Source organism: Ranitomeya variabilis, chromosome 8 (assembly GCF_051348905.1).
Source record: "Ranitomeya variabilis isolate aRanVar5 chromosome 8, aRanVar5.hap1, whole genome shotgun sequence".
Taxonomy (NCBI): Eukaryota; Metazoa; Chordata; class Amphibia; order Anura; family Dendrobatidae; genus Ranitomeya; species Ranitomeya variabilis.
In genome coordinates, this window is record NC_135239.1 from 117,875,783 (window position 1) to 117,897,239 (window position 21,457).

The following is a 21,457-nucleotide window of genomic DNA, read 5'->3' on the forward strand; positions in this document are numbered from 1 at the left end:
CCCAGCATCGCCTAATCATAGACGTTGCAACAAGGTGGAACTCAACACTGCACATGCTTCAGAGACTGTGCCAACAGAGGCGGGCTGTTATGTTTTTGTGGGAGGATACACATGCACGGGCAGGCAGTAGGATGGCAGACATGGAGTTGTCAGGTGTGCAGTGGTCCAAGATACAAGACATGTGTCAAGTCCTTCAGTGTTTTGAGGAATGCACACGGCTGGTTAGTGCAGACAACGCCGTAATAAGCATGAGCATCCCCCTAATGCGTCTGCTGATGCAAAGTTTGACGCACATAAAGGAGCAGGCGTCTGCACCAGAGGAAGAGGAAAGCCTTGATGACAGTCAGCCATTGTCTGGTCAGGGCAGTGTACAGGACGAGGTAGCGGGCGAAGAGGAGGTGGAGGACGAGGAGGATGATGGGGATGAGTATATTTTTAATGCGGAAGCTTTCCCGGGGGCACTGGAAATTGGTTGCGTGGCAAGGCCGGGTTCTGGTTTTTTGAGGGACACAAGTGACGTAGATTTGCCTGAAACTGCCCCTCAACCAATCACAACCGGAGATTTGACAACTGGAACTTTGGCCCACATGGCGGATTATGCCTTACGTATCCTAAAAAGGGACACACGCATTACGAAAATGATGAACGATGACGATTACTGGTTGGCCTGCCTCCTTGATCCACGCTATAAAGGCAAATTGCAAAATATTATGCCACATGAGAACTTGGAACTAAGATTAGCAACCAAACAATCAACTCTTGTTGACCGTTTGCTTCGGGCATTCCCAGCACACAGCGCACGTGATCATTCTCACACGAGCTCCAGGGGGCAGCAGACTAGGAGTGTTAGGGGTGCACACATCAGAAGTGGCATTGGACAGAGGGGTTTTCTGACCAGGTTGTGGAGTGATTTTGCTATGACCGCAGACAGGACAGGTACTGCTGCATCAATTGAAAGTGACAGGAGACAACATTTGTCCAGTATGGTTACTAACTATTTTTCATCCCTTATCGATGTTCTCCCTCAACCGTCATTCCCATTTGATTACTGGGCATCAAAATTAGACACCTGGCCAGAATTGGCAGAATATGCATTGCAGGAGCTTGCTTGCCCGGCAGCAAGTGTCCTATCAGAAAGAGTATTCAGTGCTGCAGGTTCAATATTAACCGAAAAAAGGACTCGTCTGGCTACCCAAAATGTTGACGATCTAACATTCATTAAAATGAACCACAACTGGATTTCGAAATCTTTTGCCCCACCTTGCCCGGCCGACACCTAGCTTTCCTATGAAAAGCTCTTGCCTGTGGACTACTGTGAATTACTTTTCTAATGTATAATTTGCTGCAGCTGATTGTCCAGCATACGACATGTTTACACCTCCCTAAATGGCCAAACTCCCCACACGGGGCCGTGGTATCGCGACTTGGCGCAAGCACCCGTGAGACTGCTGTTTGTCTGAAGAGGTGGGTGTGGCCGCTTTTGGTCGACGGCACTGCCACTGGGTCCCTCATAGTACAATGTAGTGTCTCTGGCGGTGGTGGTGCGCACCCAACGTCAGACACACCGTTGTAACATGAGGGGCCCTGGGGCGGTCCCGCCGGCCTCAAGAGAGTTCCCCCTCCCCCAGCTCAAACTGTGCTCTACCACGTGCAAAATTATGTCGCACAGCTCCACCAATCTTTAGTCTATTCGCTGACATCATTCAATGTCTGGCACTGACAATACAAATTTGTAGACATCTATGATGCAACTTAAAGTAGTCTGTGTCTGTGTCCTATATTGGCACCATTAAATAGTTACTGCCAAATTACTATGTCAGAAACTCAGCAGATGAGCCCACCCCTGTACCTAAGTATGCCACCTTTTTTTTTTTTTGGTTGTTTTGCGAGACATTAACATCTATTTATATTTTGGGAGTACTGGGACAGACACTCCTTGCAATACTCCTCCACTGACCACCAAGCTGCCTGTGTATCCATGTAACCGATGTAAAACTGCCATGAGCCTATTGTTTGTTATTTTAGGCCTTTGATAGCCTGTCTGCGGTCACTCCTTGCAATACTCCTCCACTGACCACCAAGCTGCCTGCCCGTGTATCCATGTAACCGATGTAAAACTGTCATGAGCCTATTGTTTGTTATTTTAGGCCTTTGATAGCCTGTCTGCGGTCACTCCTTGCAATACTCCTCCACTGACCACCAAGCTGCCTGTGTATCCATGTAACCGATGTAAAACTGCCATGAGCCTATTGTTTGTTATTTTAGGCCTTTGATAGCCTGTCTGCGGTCCCTACTTTAAATACTCCTCCACTGACCACCAAGCTGCCTGCCCGTGTATCCATGTAACCGATGTAAAACTGTCATGAGCCTATTGTTTGTTATTTTAGGCCTTTGATAGCCTGTCTGCGGTCACTCCTTGCAATACTCCTCCACTGACCACCAAGCTGCCTGCCCGTGTATCCATGTAACCGATGTAAAACTGCCATGAGCCTATTGTTTGTTATTTTAGGCCTATGATAGCCTGTCTGCGGTCACTCCTTGCAATACTCCTCCACTGACCACCAAGCTGCCTGCCCGTGTATCCATTTAACCGATGTAAAACTGTCATGAGCCTATTGTTTGTTATTTTAGGCCTTTGATAGCCTGTCTGCGGTCACTCCTTGCAATACTCCTCCACTGACCACCAAGCTGCCTGTGTATCCATGTAACCGATGTAAAACTGCCATGAGCCTATTGTTTGTTATTTTAGGCCTTTGATAGCCTGTCTGCGGTCCCTACTTTAAATACTCCTCCACTGACCACCAAGCTGCCTGCCCGTGTATCCATGTAACCGATGTAAAACTGTCATGAGCCTATTGTTTGTTATTTTAGGCCTTTGATAGCCTGTCTGCAGTCACTCCTTGCAATACTCCTCCACTGACCACCAAGCTGCCTGCCCGTGTATCCATGTAACCGATGTAAAACTGTCATGAGCCTATTGTTTGTTATTTTAGGCCTTTGATAGCCTGTCTGCGGTCACTCCTTGCAATACTCCTCCACTGACCACCAAGCTGCCTGCCCGTGTATCCATGTAACCGATGTAAAACTGCCATGAGCCTATTGTTTGTTATTTTAGGCCTTTGATAGCCTGTCTGCGGTCACTCCTTGCAATACTCCTCCACTGACCACCAAGCTGCCTGCCCGTGTATCCATGTAACCGATGTAAAACTGCCATGAGCCTATTGTTTGTTATTTTAGGCCTTTGATAGCCTGTCTGCGGTCACTCCTTGCAATACTCCTCCACTGACCACCAAGCTGCCTGTGTATCCAGCGTCGGACTGGGGTGTCTGGGGCCCACCAGAGGAATGGACTCTAGGGGCCCACACTACAGCTATATGCAAATATCTGTCATTATAGTGGAGCATCGGCTGTAAAACACCGGCAGCTGCTGCACATCTACCGTGTGCCCCAATAACTGGGATGTATAATTACGGTAGTTTACATTAATGTGGTTCTTGGTAAAACAAGTTATCACTGATCCATGGGCTCCACAGGATAGGTGATCGCTTAGATCCGACCATTAGAAACTGGGGAAGTTTTATCCCTGACAGGACACTTTTATCACTATTTTAAAATGCAGCGGCAGGTGGGATTTCTGACCGCAGCTCCATTCATTCTCTTTGGGGCTTCCAGAAAAAAACAAGTGCAGCCACTGAGGGAATGAATGGATCAGTGATCTAGTCGGACATGCCACTCCAGTCAAATGGGGATAAAAAGTTCCACATTTTGCTGAGTGGGTCCAAGCAGTCAGACCCCCACCAATCAATACGTTATCACTTATCCTGTGGAGAGGTGATTTCTTTTTTCCACAGGAAACCCCCTGTAAGTGCCTCACCGCCGCTGTGTACAAAGCATTAAAACTCTAATGGAAATAAAGAATCTTCTCCTAATTAATATCAGAGAGAACAAATGACCGCCATACACAACACAATCCACTATACCAAGACCAATATTACCACATACAGGAAGAAATACCACCACACCATGACCAGACTACATAGTAACCGAATAATACTACATACAAGGGACAAATACCACCGCACCATGTCAAGACCACATATTACCACCACTTGGTGACCAAATAGCACATACAAGGGACAAATACCACAACACCATTTCCAGACCACATATTACCACCACATAGTGACTGAATACTACAATACTGATCAGAAATAAATTAAAAAAAAAAAAAACACAATACTATCACCATAAGGCTGCTGTCACACTAGCAGTATTTAGTCACTATTTTACATCAGTATTTGTAAGCCAAAACCAGGAGTGGAACAATCAGAGGCAAAGTATAATAGAAACATATGCACCACTTCTGTATTTATCACCCACTCCTGGGTTTGGCTTACAAATACTGATGTAAATTACTGACCAAATACTGAATGTGTGACGGCAGCCTAAGTGACATTATACACAGGAGATCTGTACTTAGTATGCAGTGTCTGTGTAGAGGTAATACAGAGATCACTGGTGGTATTATACACAGGAGCTCTGTATATAATGTATAGGTAATACAGTGATCACTGGTGACATTATACACAGGAGCTCTGTATATAGTATACAGTGTATAGTGTCAGTGTATAGGTAACACTGACTCACCAGTGACGTCTCTAGGTGAAGTCCTTCATCTTTCATCCAGCACAGACCGTCATCATTTCTTCCAGCCAGGACTCATTTCTGCAGGAAATAACACAGTTATCTCGAGCTCCGCTTGCAGAACACATTACTTAATTTTTCACAACTTCTACATTACACCACATGAAGAAAAAAAGGCGACAATAGTGTCACTCTACACAGTAACAGGATCGCCCCCCCCCAATTAAAACAGTATACTCAAAAAATAAAATAAATACATCACTGCAGTAATAATATCCCTTAATTAGCCCCTATGGTAATAATATTCCCCACCCTGGCCCCGTTTATCTCATTCCTGGCTCCAGCCATATGTTCTCGCATCCTGCCCTCATGAGTATCCATTCTACCCCATATGATCTCCCCATCCTGCCCCATCTGTCTCCATCGTATCCATCCTGCCCCATGATCCAATCCTGCCCCATGTCTTTCATTCTGCCCCGTGTCTCCAATCATGCCCTGTATCTACATTCTGCCCATGCCTCCAGTCCTTCCCCCAGTGTGTCCAGCAATCTACCCCAGTGTGTCCAGCATATTACCCCCAGTATGTCCAGCATATTGTCCCAGTGTCCAGCAATCTGCCCCAGTGTGTCCAGCAATCTGCCCCAGTGTGTCCAGCAATCTGCCCCAGTATGTCAAGCATATTGCCCCAGTGTGTCCAGTATTGCCCCAGTGTGTCCAGCATATTACCCCCAGTGTGTCCAACAATCTGCCCCCAGTGTGTCCAGCGTTCTGCCCCCAGTGTGTCCAGCGTTCTGCCCCCAGTGTGTCCAGCGTTCTGCCCCCAGTGTGTCCAGCGTTCTGCCCCCAGTGTGTCCAGCGTTCTGCCCCCAGTGTGTCCAGCGTTCTGCCCCCAGTGTGTCCAGCGTTCTGCCCCCAGTGTGTCCAGCGTTCTGCCCCCAGTGTGTCCAGCGTTCTGCCCCCAGTGTGTCCAGCGTTCTGCCCCCAGTGTGTCCAGCGTTCTGCCCCCAGTGTGTCTCCAGCGTTCTGCCCCCAGTGTGTCTCCAGCGTTCTGCCCCAGTGTGTCTCCAGCAATCTGCCCCAGTGTGTCTCCAGCATTCTGCCCCAATGTGTCTCCAGCATTCTGCCCCAGTGTGTCTCCAGCATTCTGCCCCAGTGTGTCTCCAGCATTCTGCCCCAGTGTGTCTCCAGCATTCTGCCCCAGTGTGTGTCCAGCAATCTGCCCCCAGTGTGTCTCCAGCATTCTGCCCCAGTGTGTCTCCAGCATTCTGCCCCAGTGTGTCTCCAGCATTCTGCCCCAGTGTGTCTCCAGCATTCTGCCCCAGTGTGTGTCCAGCAATCTGCCCCCAGTGTGTGTCCAGCAATCTGCCCCAATGTGTCTCCAGCATTCTGCCCCAGTGTGTCTCCAGCATTCTGCCCCAGTGTGTCTCCAGCATTCTGCCCCAGTGTGTCTCCAGCATTCTGCCCCAGTGTGTGTCCAGCAATCTGCCCCCAGTGTGTGTCCAGCATTCTGCCCCAGTGTGTCTCCAGCATTCTGCCCCAGTGTGTCTCCAGCATGCTGCCCCAGTGTGTGTCCAGCAATCTGCCCCCAGTGTGTGTCCAGCAATCTGCCCCCAGTGTGTGTCCAGCAATCTGCCCCAGTGTGTCTCCAGCAATCTGCCCCAGTGTGTCTCCAGCATTCTACCCCAGTGTGTCTCCAGCATTCTGCCCCAGTGTGTCTCCAGCAATCTGCCCCCAGTGTGTGTCCAGCATTCTGCCCCAGTTTGTCTCCAGCATTCTGCCCCAGTGTGTCTCCAGCATTCTGCCCCAGTGTGTGTCCAGCAATCTGCCCCAGTGTGTGTCCAGCATTCTGCCCCCCCAGTGTCCCCCACTGCTCCGGGGGCCCCCTGGCCGCCCCCCACCCACCCTCCTTGAAGACGATACTCACCCTGCTGCCTGCTCCAGCGATGGTCTCGGCGTCTGCTCTGCACTGCATCTTCTTCCTGCTTGTGCTTGTGCGGTCATGTGATACTGATTAAAGTCATGAATATTCATGACCTTAATGAAGCGGTACCACGTGACCGCACAAGCAGGAAGAAGATGCAGTGCAGAGCAGACGCCGAGACCATCGCTGGAGCAGGGTGAGTATCGTCTTCAAGGAGGGTGGGTGGGGGGCGGCCGTGGGGGCCCCTGGAGCAGTGGGGGCCCTGCCAGCAGGTGTCAGTGCCTGGGCCCACCGGAGGATCCTCCGGTTTTTCGGTGGGCCAGTCCGAGCCTGTATACATATATACACGTATTTCAGTGCCACGTATTTCAGTGCCACGTATTTCAGGTTAGGGTTAGGGGTAGGGTTTTTTGTTTTTTTCTTGTTTTCTTGTGTTTTTCTATAAAAACGCATGCGTCTAAAAAACGCATGCGTTTTACCGCGTTTACATGCGTTTTTTCAAACATGCGTTTTTTTTAAAAAACGCATGCAGATAAAAACGCAAGTGTGAAACCAGCCTTACCCTTTATTTTACAAGCTACAGCGCCCAAATTTTGCACATACACACCACTAACAGTAGTGTGGAATATGCAAAAAAAAAAGGGATATGAGATGGTTTACTGTATGTAATCATGTCTCATATCATGTCGGGTTTGGGAAGGAGAAATGAAAAGCCGGCAATTGAAATACCGGCTTTTCTGCTTGCTAGCGCTGTATGAAATATTAATATATGTGTGCCTCAATGATATATATATATATATATATATATATATATATATATATACTTACTGTATATATGTTTTTACGAACATTTGAGCCCATGGATCCATTGACTGTCGGTTTTGCAAGCCTGCGAAAAAATCTCGCAGTACGGATGCCATACGGATTACATACGGAGGATGCCATGCGCAAAATACGCTGACACACCCTGCCTACGGATGACATACGGACCACTGTTTTGGGAACATTTCTGCGTATTAAGGCCGTAAAAAACGGACAGTATTTTCATATGCTGAGTGAGTGTGATGCCGGCCTGATGCACACACATGTCGGCGCCACATGTTTAATGCGGCTGTCAGAGATTGACAGTGGTATGGCATTTAACATGCGCCATACATGTAAGGTGGATGTTGTGAAGGGGTCAAATATCTGAGGGCGTCTTCCCCACTGTGTCACCTAATTTCATGAGGGCCCCCTTCCCCACTGTGTCACCTAATTTTCTGTGTGCCCCTTTCTCCACAGCGTCACCTAATTTCCTGAGGGCCCCCGGGCCCTTCCCCACTGTTTCATCTAATTTCCTGAGGGCCCCCTTCCCCAGAGGTGAAATGGTGGGAGAGGTGATCCACAGTAAATTAGGAGACAGTGGGGAAGGGGGAGGGGACCACAGGAAATTAGAAATTTTCTATGGGGGACCCCCACCTTGTTGTGTCACCTTCAGATTGCAGGGGGGCCTCCCATAACTGACTCAGTGTCTCAAACTATGCTGGAGGCTGCCTACAGGCATATTTTACTTACACCTTACTGACTGGCTGCGATCGTCATCCCTCACAGCTCCAGGCAGCCTCTCCAATCACAGTATTGGAGACAGTGCGCGCCTGTGTGCCTGTGCTGCTTGGGCAGGAGGACAGACGACCAATCACAGCACAGCTCATTGAGGTGTGCTGTGACCTGACCTGTGAGGTCACACAAAGAAAACTAATGCTGATTGGCTGCTCCTGCCTGCATCTGTCAGCCAATCAGCATTAGAAATTTACACCCTTAGTCCAGACTCCAGTCAGACCACAGAGTTTTACTGATGAAGAGGCGGAGTCGAGGGCGGGCAAAGGAACAATAAACAGGTCGGTGATGATGAACAGTGCAGACTGCAGACTCAGTGCAGACAGTGCGTGCAGGTGCGTGTGTCCCTCCCTGTCTTCTCCTCTCTGACTCTGAGTCACACAGTCAGCTGTTTCCTCGGACTGTGCTGTGTCTGGCTGAAGTCAGTGAGGTGACGGTCGGCACTCGCGCTGCGCACGGGCCGCTCTAGACTGAGCCTCTGAGCACAGACTTGGCAGCAGGCCAGTGCGAGATGAGAGAGTGATCATTTCAGTTTCAGATGTGAAGGAGCGAGCAGCTGCCGTGCGGCTGCTTGCACAGCGCTGCACTTCACATTCTCTTCAGTACAGCATGTGCGCAGGCCGCCGGCTATACAATAATAAACTGTGCACCACCACATGCAGGGCAGGGACAAATGAAGGAGGCAGGGGCTGGGGGCGGGGCCCACCGGAGGATTCACCGGTGTCCCGGTGCCCCAGTCCGAGCCTGTGTGTATCCATGTAACCGATGTAAAACTGCAGTATTTTGCTTATAAAAAGAAAATACTGGAGAGATATCAAATGCAGACATTTTAACATTAAAAACAAAAACACATACAACAAAAAACTGGTACAGTACAAAAATTGGCCACCAGCTACAAAAACTTTCTCCTGCAAGTAGTTAACTGAAAGGTTTTTTTCCATTGAAAACACAGATATGGCATCCACCGAGTGTTTTCCTGTCGCGTCTTCTTTATATTATTGCCAAGAAGCTGCAACTGAATAAAGCTGAGCTTCTACCTTCCGCCTCTTATTAACTGCTTTTTTTGAAAAAAATTGGCCACCAGCTACAAAAACTTTCTCCTGCAAGTAGTTAACTGAAAGGTTTTTTTCCATTGAAAACACAGATATGGCATCCACCGAGTGTTGTCCTGTCGCGTCTTCTTTATATTATTGCCAAGAAGCTGCAACTGAATAAAGCTGAGCTTCTACCTTCCGCCTCTTATTAACTGCTTTTTTTGAAAAAAATTGGCCACCAGCTACAAAAACTTTCTCCTGCAAGTAGTTAACTGAAAGGTTTTTTTCCATTGAAAACACAGATATGGCATCCACCGAGTGTTGTCCTGTCGCATCTTCTTTATATTATTGCCAAGAAGCTGCAACTGACTAAAGCTGAGCTTCTACCTTCCGCCTCTTATTAACTGCTTTTTTTAAAAAAAATTGGCCACCAGCTACAAAAACTTTCTCCTGCAAGTAGTTAACTGAAAGGTTTTTTTCCATTGAAAACACAGATATGGCATCCACCGAGTGTTGTCCTGTCGCGTCTTCTTTATATTATTGCCAAGAAGCTGCAACTGACTAAAGCTGAGCTTCTACCTTCCGCCTCTTATTAACTGCTTTTTTTTAAAAAAATTGGCCACCAGCTACAAAAACTTTCTCCTGCAAGTAGTTAACTGAAAGGTTTTTTTCCATTGAAAACACAGATATGGCATCCACCGAGTGTTGTCCTGTCGCGTCTTCTTTATATTATTGGCAAGAAGCTGCAACTGAATAAAGCTGAGCTTCTACCTTCCGCCTCTTATTAACTGCTTTATTTTAAAAAAATTGGCCACCAGCTACAAAAACTTTCTCCTGCAAGTAGTTAACTGAAAGGTTTTTTTCTATTGAAAACACAGATATGGCATCCACCGAGTGTTGTCCTGTCGCGTCTTCTTTATATTATTGCCAAGAAGCTGCAACTGACTAAAGCTGAGCTTCTACCTTCGGCCTCTTATTAACTGCTTTTTTTGGAAAAAAATTGGCCACCAGCTACAAAAACTTTCTCCTGCAAGTAGTTAACTGAAAGGTTTTTTCCCATTGAAAACACAGATATGGCATCCACCGAGTGTTGTCCTGTCGCGTCTTCTTTATATTATTGCCAAGAAGCTGCAACTGAATAAAGCTGAGCTTCTACCTTCCGCCTCTTATTAACTGCTTTTTTTAAAAAAAAAATTGGCCACCAGCTACAAAAACTTTCTCCTGCAAGTAGTTAACTGAAAGGTTTTTTCCCATTGAAAACACAGATATGGCATCCACCGAGTGTTGTCCTGTCGCGTCTTCTTTATATTATTGCCAAGAAGCTGCAACTGAATAAAGCTGAGCTTCTACCTTCCGCCTCTTATTAACTGCTGTTTTTTTTAAAAAATTGGCTGTTCCAGCCTACTAAAGGTGTCTGCCCCTGCCTGGTGTTGTCCTCAACTGAATAAAGCTGAGCTTCTACCTTCTGCCTCTTATTAACTGCTGTTTTTTTTAAAAAATTGGCTGTTCCGGCCTACTAAAGGTGTCTGCCCCTGCCTGGTGTTGTCCTCAACTGAATAAAGCTGAGCTTCAACCTTCTGTTCCAAAATAACGATTTTTAAAAATGAAATTGGCTGTTCTGGCCTAGTAAAGGTGTCTGCCCCTGCCTGGTGTTGTCCTCAACTGAATAAAGCTGAGCTTCAAACTTCTGTTCCAAATGACGATTTTTAAAAATGAAATTGGCTGTTCCGGCCTACTAAAGGTGTCTGCCCCTGCCTGGTGTTGTCCTCAACTGAATAAAGCTGAGCTTCAACCTTCTGTTCCAAAATAACGATTTTTAAAAATGAAATTGGCTGTTCCGGCCTAGTAAAGGTGTCTGCCCCTGCCTGGTGTTGTCCTCAACTGAATAAAGCTGAGCTTCAACCTTCTGTTCCAAATGACGATTTTTAAAAATGAAATTGGCTGTTCCGGCCTACTAAAGGTGTCTGCCCCTGCCTGGTGTTGTCCTCAACTGAATAAAGCTGAGCTTCAACCTTCTGTTCCAAATGACGATTTTTAAAAATGAAATTGGCTGTTCCGGCCTAGTAAAGGTGTCTGCCCCTGCCTGGTGTTGTCCTCAACTGAATAAAGCTGAGCTTCAACCTTCTGTTCCAAATGACGATTTTTAAAAATGAAATTGGCTGTTCCGGCCTAGTAAAGGTGTCTGCCCCTGCCTGGTGTTGTCCTCAACTGAATAAAGCTGAGCTTCAACCTTCTGTTCCAAATTACGATTTTTAAAAATGAAATTGGCTGTTCCGGCTTACTAAAGGTGTCTGCCCCTGCCTGGTGTTGTCCTCAACTGAATAAAGCTGAGCTTCTACCTTCTGCCTCTTATTAACTGCTGTTTTTTTTAAAAAATTGGCTGTTTCGGCCTACTAAAGGTGTCTGCCCCTGCCTGGTGTTGTCCTCAACTGAATAAAGCTGAGCTTCTACCTTCTGCCTCTTATTAACTGCTGTTTTTTTAAAAAAAATTGACTGTTCCGGCCTACTAAAGATGTCTGCCCCTGCCTGGTGTTGTCCTCAACTGAATAAAGCTGAGCTTCAACCTTCTGTTCCAAAATAACGATTTTTAAAAATGAAATTGGCTGTTCCGGCCTACTAAAGGTGTCTGCCCCTGCCTGGTGTTGTCCTCAACTGAATAAAGCTGAGCTTCTACCTTCTGCCTCTTTATTAACTGCTGTTTTTTTTTTTAAATTGGCTGTTCCGGCCTACTAAAGGTGTCTGCCCCTGCCTGGTGTTGTCCTCAACTGAATAAAGCTGAGATTCAACCTTCTGTTCCAAAATAACGATTTTTAAAAATGAAATTGGCTGTTCCGGCCTAGTAAAGGTGTCTGCCCCTGCCTGGTGTTGTCCTCAACTGAATAAAGCTGAGCTTCAACCTTCTGTTCCAAATGACGATTTTTAAAAATGAAATTGGCTGTTCCGGCCTACTAAAGGTGTCTGCCTCTGCCTGGTGTTGTCCTCAACTGAATAAAGCTGAGCTTCAACCTTCTGTTCCAAATGACGATTTTTAAAAATGAAATTGGCTGTTCCGGCCTACTAAAGGTGTCTGCCCCTGCCTGGTGTTGTCCTCAACTGAATAAAGCTGAGCTTCAACCTTCTGTTCCAAAATAACGATTTTTAAAAATGAAATTGGCTGTTCCGGCCTACTAAAGGTGTCTGCCCCTGCCTGGTGTTGTCCTCAACTGAATAAAGCTGAGCTTCTACCTTCTGCCTCTTATTAACTGCTGTTTTTTTAAAAAAATTGGCTGTTCCGGCCTACTAAAGGTGTCTGCCCCTGCCTGGTGTTGTCCTCAACTGAATAAAGCTGAGCTTCAACCTTCTGTTCCAAATGACGATTTTTAAAAATGAAATTGGCTGTTCCGGCCTACTAAAGGTGTCTGCCCCTGCCTGGTGTTGTCCTCAACTGAATAAAGCTGAGCTTCAACCTTCTGTTCCAAAATAACGATTTTTAAAAATGAAATTGGCTGTTCCGGCCTACTAAAGGTGTCTGCCCCTGCCTGGTGTTGTCCTCAACTGAATAAAGCTGAGCTTCAACCTTCTGTTCCAAAATAACGATTTTTAAAAATGAAATTGGCTGTTCCGGCCTACTAAATGTGTCTGCCCCTGCCTGGTGTTGTCCTCAACTGAATAAAGCTGAGCTTCAACCTTCTGTTCCAAATGACGATTTTTAAAAATGAAATTGGCTGTTCCGGCCTACTAAAGGTGTCTGCCCCTGCCTGGTGTTGTCCTCAACTGAATAAAGCTGAGCTTCAACCTTCTGTTCCAAATGACGATTTTTAAAAATGAAATTGGCTGTTCCGGCCTAGTAAAGGTGTCTGCCCCTGCCTGGTGTTGTCCTCAACTGAATAAAGCTGAGCTTCAACCTTCTGTTCCAAATTACGATTTTTAAAAATGAAATTGGCTGTTCCGGCCTACTAAAGGTGTCTGCCCCTGCCTGGTGTTGTCCTCAACTGAATAAAGCTGAGCTTCTACCTACTGCCTCTTATTAACTGCTGTTTTTTTTTTTAAATTGGCTGTTCCGGCTTACTAAAGGTGTCTGCCCCTGCCTGGTGTTGTCCTCAACTGAATAAAGCTGAGCTTCAACCTTCTGTTCCAAAATAACGATTTTTAAAAATGAAATTGGCTGTTCCGGCCTACTAAAGGTGTCTGCCCCTGCCTGGTGTTGTCCTCAACTGAATAAAGCTGAGCTTCTACCTTCTGCCTCTTATTAACTGCTGTTTTTTTTAAAAAAATTGGCTGTTCCGGCCTACTAAAGGTGTCTGCCCCTGCCTGGTGTTGTCCTCAACTGAATAAAGCTGAGCTTCAACCTTCTGTTCCAAAATAACGATTTTTAAAAATGAAATTGGCTGTTCCGGCCTACTAAATGTGTCTGCCCCTGCCTGGTGTTGTCCTCAACTGAATAAAGCTGAGCTTCTACCTTCTGCCTCTTATTAACTGCTGTTTTTTTTTTTAAATTGGCTGTTCCGGCCTACTAAAGGTGTCTGCCCCTGCCTGGTGTTGTCCTCAACTGAATAAAGCTGAGCTTCAAACTTCTGTTCCAAAATAACGATTTTTAAAAATGAAATTGGCTGTTCCGGCCTAGTAAAGGTGTCTGCCCCTGCCTGGTGTTGTCCTCAACTGAATAAAGCTGAGCTTCAACCTTCTGTTCCAAATGACGATTTTTAAAAATGAAATTGGCTGTTCCGGCCTACTAAAGGTGTCTGCCCCTGCCTGGTGTTGTCCTCAACTGAATAAAGCTGAGCTTCAACCTTCTGTTCCAAATGACGATTTTTAAAAATGAAATTGGCTGTTCCGGCCTACTAAAGGTGTCTGCCCCTGCCTGGTGTTGTCCTCAACTGAATAAAGCTGAGCTTCAACCTTCTGTTCCAAAATAACGATTTTTAAAAATGAAATTGGCTGTTCCGGCCTACTAAAGGTGTCTGCCCCTGCCTGGTGTTGTCCTCAACTGAATAAAGCTGAGCTTCTACCTTCTGCCTCTTATTAACTGCTGTTTTTTTTAAAAAATTGGCTGTTCCGGCCTACTAAAGGTGTCTGCCCCTGCCTGGTGTTGTCCTCAACTGAATAAAGCTGAGCTTCAACCTTCTGTTCCAAATGACGATTTTTAAAAATGAAATTGGCTGTTCCGGCCTACTAAAGGTGTCTGCCCCTGCCTGGTTTTGTCCTCAACTGAATAAAGCTGAGCTTCAACCTTCTGTTCCAAATGACGATTTTTAAAAATGAAATTGGCTGTTCCGGCCTACTAAAGGTGTCTGCCCCTGCCTGGTGTTGTCCTCAACTGAATAAAGCTGAGCTTCAACCTTCTGTTCCAAATGACGATTTTTAAAAATGAAATTGGCTGTTCCGGCCTAGTAAAGGTGTCTGCCCCTGCCTGGTGTTGTCCTCAACTGAATAAAGCTGAGCTTCAACCTTCTGTTCCAAATTACGATTTTTAAAAATGAAATTGGCTGTGCCGGCCTACTAAAGGTGTCTGCCCCTGCCTGGTGTTGTCCTCAACTGAATAAAGCTGAGCTTCTACCTTCTGCCTCTTATTAACTGCTGTTTTTTTTTTTAAATTGGCTGTTCCGGCTTACTAAAGGTGTCTGCCCCTGCCTGGTGTTGTCCTCAACTGAATAAAGCTGAGCTTCAACCTTCTGTTCCAAAATAACGATTTTTAAAAATGAAATTGGCTGTTCCGGCCTAGTAAAGGTGTCTGCCCCTGCCTGGTGTTGTCCTCAACTGAATAAAGCTGAGCTTCAACCTTCTGTTCCAAATGACGATTTTTAAAAATGAAATTGGCTGTTCCGGCCTACTAAAGGTGTCTGCCCCTGCCTGGTGTTGTCCTCAACTGAATAAAGCTGAGCTTCAACCTTCTGTTCCAAATGACGATTTTTAAAAATGAAATTGGCTGTTCCGGCCTAGTAAAGGTGTCTGCCCCTGCCTGGTGTTGTCCTCAACTGAATAAAGCTGAGCTTCAACCTTCTGTTCCAAAATAACGATTTTTAAAAATGAAATTGGCTGTTCCGGCCTACTAAAGGTGTCTGCCCCTGCCTGGTGTTGTCCTCAACTGAATAAAGCTGAGCTTCTACCTTCTGCCTCTTATTAACTGCTGTTTTTTTTTTTTAAATTGGCTGTTCCGGCCTACTAAAGGTGTCTGCCCCTGCCTGGTGTTGTCCTCAACTGAATAAAGCTGAGCTTCTACCTTCTGCCTCTTATTAACTGCTGTTTTTTTTTAAAAATTGACTGTTCCGGCCTACTAAAGGTGTCTGCCCCTGCCTGGTGTTGTCCTCAACTGAATAAAGCTGAGCTTCAACCTTCTGTTCCAAAATAACGATTTTTAAAAATGAAATTGGCTGTTCCGGCCTACTAAAGGTGTCTGCCCCTGCCTGGTGTTGTCCTCAACTGAATAAAGCTGAGCTTCTACCTTCTGCCTCTTATTAACTGCTGTTTTTGTTTTTAAATTGGCTGTTCCGGCCTACTAAAGGTGTCTGCCCCTGCCTGGTGTTATCCTCAACTGAATAAAGCTGAGATTCAACCTTCTGTTCCAAAATAACGATTTTTAAAAATGAAATTGGCTGTTCCGGCCTAGTAAAGGTGTCTGCCCCTGCCTGGTGTTGTCCTCAACTGAATAAAGCTGAGCTTCAACCTTCTGTTCCAAATGACGATTTTTAAAAATGAAATTGGCTGTTCCGGCCTACTAAAGGTGTCTGCCCCTGCCTGGTGTTGTCCTCAACTGAATAAAGCTGAGCTTCAACCTTCTGTTCCAAATGACGATTTTTAAAAATGAAATTGGCTGTTCCGGCCTACTAAAGGTGTCTGCCCCTGCCTGGTGTTGTCCTCAACTGAATAAAGCTGAGCTTCAACCTTCTGTTCCAAAATAACGATTTTTAAAAATGAAATTGGCTGTTCCGGCCTACTAAAGGTGTCTGCCCCTGCCTGGTGTTGTCCTCAACTGAATAAAGCTGAGCTTCTACCTTCTGCCTCTTATTAACTGCTGTTTTTTTTTTAAAAATTGGCTGTTCCGGCCTACTAAAGGTGTCTGCCCCTGCCTGGTGTTGTCCTCAACTGAATAAAGCTGAGCTTCAACCTTCTGTTCCAAATGACGATTTTTAAAAATGAAATTGGCTGTTCCGGCCTACTAAAGGTGTCTGCCCCTGCCTGGTGTTGTCCTCAACTGAATAAAGCTGAGCTTCAACCTTCTGTTCCAAAATAACGATTTTTAAAAATGAAATTGGCTGTTCCGGCCTACTAAAGGTGTCTGCCCCTGCCTGGTGTTGTCCTCAACTGAATAAAGCTGAGCTTCTACCTTCTGCCTCTTATTAACTGCTGTTTTTTTTTTTAAATTGGCTGTTCCGGCCTACTAAAGGTGTCTGCCCCTGCCTGGTGTTGTCCTCAACTGAATAAAGCTGAGCTTCAACCTTCTGTTCCAAATGACGATTTTTAAAAATGAAATTGGCTGTTCCGGCCTACTAAAGGTGTCTGCCACTGCCTGATGTTGTCCTCAACTGAATAAAGCTGAGCTTCAACCTTCTGTTCCAAATGACGATTTTTAAAAATGAAATTGGCTGTTCCGGCCTACTAAAGGTGTCTGCCCCTGCCTGGTGTTGTCCTCAACTGAATAAAGCTGAGCTTCAACCTTCTGTTCCAAAATAACGATTTTTAAAAATGAAATTGGCTGTTCCGGCCTACTAAAGGTGTCTGCCCCTGCCTGGTGTTGTCCTCAACTGAATAAAGCTGAGCTTCTACCTTCTGCCTCTTATTAACTGCTGTTTTTTTTTTTTAATTGGCTGTTCCGGCCTACTAAAGGTGTCTGCCCCTGCCTGGTGTTGTCCTCAACTGAATAAAGCTGAGCTTCAACCTTCTGTTCCAAAATAACGATTTTTAAAAATGAAATTGGCTGTTCCGGCCTAGTAAAGGTGTCTGCCCCTGCCTGGTGTTGTCCTCAACTGAATAAAGCTGAGCTTCAACCTGCTGTTCCAAATGACGATTTTTAAAAATGAAATTGGCTGTTCCGGCCTACTAAAGGTGTCTGCCCCTGCCTGGTGTTGTCCTCAACTGAATAAAGCTGAGCTTCAACCTTCTGTTCCAAATGACGATTTTTAAAAATGAAATTGGCTGTTCCGGCCTACTAAAGGTGTCTGCCCCTGCCTGGTGTTGTCCTCAACTGAATAAAGCTGAGCTTCAACCTTCTGTTCCAAAATAACGATTTTTAAAAATGAAATTGGCTGTTCCGGCCTACTAAAGGTGTCTGCCCCTGCCTGGTGTTGTCCTCAACTGAATAAAGCTGAGCTTCTACCTTCTGCCTCTTATTAACTGCTGTTTTTTTAAAAAAATTGGCTGTTCCGGCCTACTAAAGGTGTCTGCCCCTGCCTGGTGTTGTCCTCAACTGAATAAAGCTGAGCTTCAACCTTCTGTTCCAAAATAACGATTTTTAAAAATGAAATTGGCTGTTCCGGCCTAGTAAAGGTGTCTGCCCCTGCCTGGTGTTGTCCTCAACTGAATAAAGCTGAGCTTCAACCTTCTGTTCCAAATGACGATTTTTAAAAATGAAACTGGCTGTTCCGGCCTACTAAAGGTGTCTGCCCCTGCCTGGTGTTGTCCTCAACTGAATAAAGCTGAGCTTCAACCTTCTGTTCCAAATGACGATTTTTAAAAATGAAATTGGCTGTTCCGGCCTAGTAAAGGTGTCTGCCCCTGCCTGGTGTTGTCCTCAACTGAATAAAGCTGAGCTTCAACCTTCTGTTCCAAATTACGATTTTTAAAAATGAAATTGGCTGTTCCGGCCTACTAAAGGTGTCTTGCCCCTGCCTGGTGTTGTCCTCAACTGAATAAAGCTGAGCTTCTACCTTCTGCCTCTTATTAACTGCTGTTTTTTTTTTAAATTGGCTGTTCCGGCTTACTAAAGGTGTCTGCCCCTGCCTGGTGTTGTCCTCAACTGAATAAAGCTGAGCTTCAACCTTCTGTTCCAAAATAACGATTTTTAAAAATGAAATTGGCTGTTCCGGCCTACTAAAGGTGTCTGCCCCTGCCTGGTGTTGTCCTCAACTGAATAAAGCTGAGCTTCTTCCTTCTGCCTCTTATTAACTGCTGTTTTTTTAAAAAAAATTGGCTGTTCCGGCCTACTAAAGGTGTCTGCCCCTGCCTGGTGTTGTCCTCAACTGAATAAAGCTGAGCTTCAACCTTCTGTTCCAAAATAACGATTTTTAAAAATGAAATTGGCTGTTCCGGCCTACTAAAGGTGTCTGCCCCTGCCTGGTGTTGTCCTCAACTGAATAAAGCTGAGCTTCAACCTTCTGTTCCAAATGACGATTTTTAAAAATGAAATTGGCTGTTCCGGCCTACTAAAGGTGTCTGCCCCTGCCTGGTGTTGTCCTCAACTGAATAAAGCTGAGCTTCAACCTTCTGTTCCAAATGACGATTTTTAAAAATGAAATTGGCTGTTCCGGCCTAGTAAAGGTGTCTGCCCCTGCCTGGTGTTGTCCTCAACTGAATAAAGCTGAGCTTCAACCTTCTGTTCCAAATTACGATTTTTAAAAATGAAATTGGCTGTTCCGGCCTACTAAAGGTGTCTGCCCCTGCCTGGTGTTGTCCTCAACTGAATAAAGCTGAGCTTCTACCTTCTGCCTCTTATTAACTGCTGTTTTTTTAAAAAAATTGGCTGTTCCGGCCTACTAAAGGTGTCTGCCCCTGCCTGGTGTTGTCCTCAACTGAATAAAGCTGAGCTTCAACCTTCTGTTCCAAAATAACGATTTTTAAAAATGAAATTGGCTGTTCCGGCCTAGTAAAGGTGTCTGCCCCTGCCTGGTGTTGTCCTCAACTGAATAAAGCTGAGCTTCAACTTTCTGTTCCAAATGACGATTTTTAAAAATGAAATTGGCTGTTCCGGCCTACTAAAGGTGTCTGCCCCTGCCTGGTGTTGTCCTCAACTGAATAAAGCTGAGCTTCAACCTTCTGTTCCAAATGACGATTTTTAAAAATGAAATTGGCTGTTCCGGCCTAGTAAAGGTGTCTGCCCCTGCCTGGTGTTGTCCTCAACTGAATAAAGCTGAGCTTCAACCTTCTGTTCCAAATGACGATTTTTAAAAATGAAATTGGCTGTTCCGGCCTACTAAAGGTGTCTGCCCCTGCCTGGTGTTGTCCTCAACTGAATAAAGCTGAGCTTCAACCTTCTGTTCCAAAATAACGATTTTTAAAAATGAAATTGGCTGTTCCGGCCTACTAAAGGTGTCTGCCCCTGCCTGGTGTTGTCCTCAACTGAATAAAGCTGAGCTTTTACCTTCTGCCTCTTATTAACTGCTGTTTTTTTTTTTAAATTGGCTGTTCCGGCCTACTAAAGGTGTCTGCCCCTGCCTGGTGTTGTCCTCAACTGAATAAAGCTGAGCTTCAACCTTCTGTTCCAAAATAACGATTTTTAAAAATGAAATTGGCTGTTCCGGCCTAGTAAAGGTGTCTGCCCCTGCCTGGTGTTGTCCTCAACTGAATAAAGCTGAGCTTCAACCTGCTGTTCCAAATGACGATTTTTAAAAATGAAATTGGCTGTTCCGGCCTACTAAAGGTGTCTGCCCCTGCCTGGTGTTGTCCTCAACTGAATAAAGCTGAGCTTCAACCTTCTGTTCCAAATGACGATTTTTAAAAATGAAATTGGCTGTTCCGGCCTACTAAAGGTGTCTGCCCCTGCCTGGTGTTGTCCTCAACTGAATAAAGCTGAGCTTCAACCTTCTGTTCCAAAATAACGATTTTTAAAAATGAAATTGGCTGTTCCGGCCTACTAAAGGTGTCTGCCCCTGCCTGGTGTTGTCCTCAACTGAATAAAGCTGAGCTTCTACCTTCTGCCTCTTATTAACTGCTGTTTTTTTAAAAAAAATTGGCTGTTCCGGCCTACTAAAGGTGTCTGCCCCTGCCTGGTGTTGTCCTCAACTGAATAAAGCTGAGCTTCAACCTTCTGTTCCAAAATAACGATTTTTAAAAATGAAATTGGCTGTTCCGGCCTACTAAAGGTGTCTGCCCCTGCCTGGTGTTGTCCTCAACTGAATAAAGCTGAGCTTCAACCTTCTGTTCCAAATGACGATTTTTAAAAATGAAATTGGCTGTTCCGGCCTACTAAAGGTGTCTGCCCCTGCCTGGTGTTGTCCTCAACTGAATAAAGCTGAGCTTCAACCTTCTGTTCCAAATGACGATTTTTAAAAATGAAATTGGCTGTTCCGGCCTAGTAAAGGTGTCTGCCCCTGCCTGGTGTTGTCCTCAACTGAATAAAGCTGAGCTTCAACCTTCTGTTCCAAATTACGATTTTTAAAAATGAAATTGGCTGTTCCGGCCTACTAAAGGTGTCTGCCCCTGCCTGGTGTTGTCCTCAACTGAATAAAGCTGAGCTTCTACCTTCTGCCTCTTATTAACTGCTGTTTTTTTAAAAAAATTGGCTGTTCCGGCCTACTAAAGGTGTCTGCCCCTGCCTGGTGTTGTCCTCAACTGAATAAAGCTGAGCTTCAACCTTCTGTTCCAAAATAACGATTTTTAAAAATGAAATTGGCTGTTCCGGCCTAGTAAAGGTGTCTGCCCCTGCCTGGTGTTGTCCTCAACTGAATAAAGCTGAGCTTCAACTTTCTGTTCCAAATGACGATTTTTAAAAATGAAATTGGCTGTTCCGGCCTACTAAAGGTGTCTGCCCCTGCCTGGTGTTGTCCTCAACTGAATAAAGCTGAGCTTCAACCTTCTGTTCCAAATGACGATTTTTAAAAATGAAATTGGCTGTTCCGGCCTAGTAAAGGTGTCTGCCCCTGCCTGGTGTTGTCCTCAACTGAATAAAGCTGAGCTTCAACCTTCTGTTCCAAATGACGATTTTTAAAAATGAAATTGGCTGTTCCGGCCTACTAAAGGTGTCTGCCCCTGCCTGGTGTTGTCCTCAACTGAATAAAGCTGAGCTTCAACCTTCTGTTCCAAAATAACGATTTTTAAAAATGAAATTGGCTGTTCCGGCCTACTAAAGGTGTCTGCCCCTGCCTGGTGTTGTCCTCAACTGAATAAAGCTGAGCTTCTACCTTCTGCCTCTTATTAACTGCTGTTTTTTTTTTTAAATTGGCTGTTCCGGCCTACTAAAGGTGTCTGCCCCTGCCTGGTGTTGTCCTCAACTGAATAAAGCTGAGCTTCAACCTTCTGTTCCAAAATAACGATTTTTAAAAATGAAATTGGCTGTTCCGGCCTAGTAAAGGTGTCTGCCCCTGCCTGGTGTTGTCCTCAACTGAATAAAGCTGAGCTTCAACCTGCTGTT

General features: G+C 45.5%; 1 protein-coding gene across 1 annotated transcript in view; it reads right to left on the minus strand.

Moving 5' to 3' along the window:
* Positions 1-8,747, minus strand: part of LOC143788823 (uncharacterized) — a 202,936-nt gene extending 194,189 nt beyond the window's left edge. Inside the window, exons 1-2 of the mRNA XM_077278729.1 lie at positions 8,120-8,747; positions 4,648-4,725 (exon numbers count right to left, since the gene is read on the minus strand). The gene's annotated coding sequence lies outside the window, so the exon portion shown is untranslated. The remainder of the gene's footprint in view (positions 1-4,647; positions 4,726-8,119) is intronic.
* Positions 8,748-21,457: the final 12,710 nt, after the last annotated feature.